Consider the following 2,391-nt stretch of genomic DNA (forward strand, 5'->3'; position numbering starts at 1 on the left):
CTGTCCCCGTCCCCCGCCCGGCCCCCAACCCCAAGCAACTCCCAAACACACATGGAATCAGATTTCCAGTTTTTCTTCTATCTTTCACACACCACAGTTATTTCATAAAATTTTTTTGTTTTACATTTTTTACACCAATGTAACAAAAAGGTGGGAGGGGAGGGAGGCAGACAGACAGTGTGTTTTTATGCCTATAAATGGCAGGGGGGGTGGCGCCAGGGCGGACAGAAAACGCGGTCTCTATGGGAATACCAAGTCGTGATAGCAAAACATGGTGGGGGAAGGAGGCCTCCGAGACCAGGGGTGTTTACCGGGTTTTTACCAGGTTTATTCTCGGGAGAGATGGCGCTGCGGTGGTGATGCGAGTTGTTATGTGACGAGTTGTTATGTGACCTGTCGGGGAGGGAAGGGACGAGGAGGGAGCAGGAAACGAGTGTCTAAGAAAGGAGCCTAACAGCGCACGGCGTCTCCGGTCAGTGGGAAGCAGAGGCTTTTAACACTGCTGCTTTCTCTTCAAAGCCTCCACCAGGTCGTTCTTAAGAGCTTCTTGTTTTGATTTGTCTGCAAAAGTCTGCACAGACCTGTGGGATGGAGGTGGGGAAGAATCGTCATGAACGGGCAGAAGAGGAAAGGAAAAGGGGCTGAGAGCTGCCATGCGGCGCGTCCGGGGTGGGGGGGCCGGGCGCCCCTCCACCCATGTCGCCTCCAGCAGCGGAGCTGCAAGCCGTGCGGGAAGGTCGGGGGTGCGGAGGGGCCCAGAGCCAGAGGCTGGCCCCTCAGCATCTGGCCGGGCCCTGCAGGGGAGGCCACGGCCCAGTTCTGCCCCAGGCTGGCTGTGACCGGACTCCGGGCACACGACACATCGGCCTGAACCACAAGTGGCTTCCGGGTCAACTCCTGGATTTGTGGGGAAACGCTCACGCGAGCGCACCGACACACAGGTCAGACACAGCTGAGCTCTGTAGGCGCTGTGTCATCTGTCATTCGTAAGTGCTTCCCAAGCACACTTCACTCTCACAAGCATCACAGAGGAGTCCGAGCATTAGTCCCAATTTACAGATGAGGAAACTGAGGCTCTGAGAAATGCAATGACCTGGCGATGACCTTAGTGATCCTGGTCAAGGTTTCCCAATGTACAGGCTAACCAGGGGCTTATTAAACTACGTACAGCCTTTGTAACGGTCTCGAGGCAGCGGAGAGCAAGGGCGGCAGGCTGCCTGGCAGGACCACCGTGGAGCCACAGGAACCTCAAGCTTGACACGCACTGGCCATGAAGCCGCATGGGAAGGAGAGACCAGACAATAACCCCTCAGCCAGCGCCAAATGTGGCTTAAGTACAACGAGGCAGGACCAGGAGCATCCACGTGGAATGCTGGCTACTGAGTCCTGGGAACACCATGGGAAGCGCCCTCAAGAAGGTAAAGAGGGTGGCAGAGACAAGACCCTCAGAGAGTCTACGTGCAACTAAAAACCTCCCATGAGAAATGCTGACATTCTGGCTGATGCTGCAGAACACACGTTTCTAAGTGCTTGCTCTGCGACAGCTCCCACGGCTCCCTGGCCGAGTGCGTGCTGGCTCCTCTGGGAGGGGCACGCCAGGCCTGGGCTGTGCCCAGCCCCTCCCCCCCTGCCCCAACAAGGAGAAATGTCCAGAGGGAGGACCAGTAAGAGACAGAAGGTTAGGCTGGAGCAGCTGGAGGCGGGAGGGGAGAGTGCTTGTTCAGGGAAAGGCGCTCAGGAAGGTCACGGCCCAGCCACCGGGAACCAGTGTCTGTAGGAGGTGGTGTGTGTGTGTCCCAGACAGAAGGTGCCAGGCTGGGCAGCAGGGGATGGGGGCACAGGCGTCCTATGTCCCAACAGGACCTGGCTGAGGGGAGGGGTCCAGAAGATTCTAGACCCACCCTAGAAGCGGAGGGGCTGGGGGGAACTGTACTGTATGGAGCGCTTTTAAAGGCAGGGAGACGCCCCAGGCCCGATGCCGGCGCGCACCCAGACCAGATGGTTGCAGCCACAGCAGAGCAGCCCCCTGAGCCTCTTTTGGGTTGGGGCCCTGTGTCCAGCTCCCAGGCCTGGGAGGAAGCCCCTAATCCCGAGCTCTGCAGCCCTGCCCAGCTCGGTCTCCAGATGCCTGATATGAAGCCCAGTTTCCCGCCTCCTCTCCGGGAGCTGCCCGCTTCTGTGCATCTATATTCATCACACGCTCAAGTCGTGGCTCTCGGCTGTTGTCCACAAGCAAGACATCCCCCTCTGTTGAGCATGAGGCATTTAGGAGGATGGCTGCAGCTCACCGGGGCCGGAGGGCGATGCGGGTCCTGGCAGCTCCAGGGGCACCTGGTCTGGGGGCACCAGGCCTGGCTCAGACATTACAGCCCCGCTCTGGGCTTCCCTGGT

The 2,391-nt window shown here is 58.8% G+C and overlaps 1 protein-coding gene across 2 annotated transcripts in view; it reads right to left on the minus strand.

Moving 5' to 3' along the window:
• The window catches only part of CAPZB (capping protein (actin filament) muscle Z-line, beta), an 84,606-nt gene continuing 82,215 nt past the window's right edge, over positions 1-2,391 (minus strand). For both annotated transcript variants that reach the window (XM_010829940.1, XM_010829939.1), the window contains exon 10: positions 1-581. The gene's annotated coding sequence lies outside the window, so the exon portion shown is untranslated. The remainder of the gene's footprint in view (positions 582-2,391) is intronic.

This window comes from Bison bison, unplaced genomic scaffold (genome assembly GCF_000754665.1).
Source record: "Bison bison bison isolate TAMUID 2011002044 unplaced genomic scaffold, Bison_UMD1.0 scf7180017864516, whole genome shotgun sequence".
Classification (NCBI taxonomy): domain Eukaryota; kingdom Metazoa; phylum Chordata; class Mammalia; order Artiodactyla; family Bovidae; genus Bison; species Bison bison.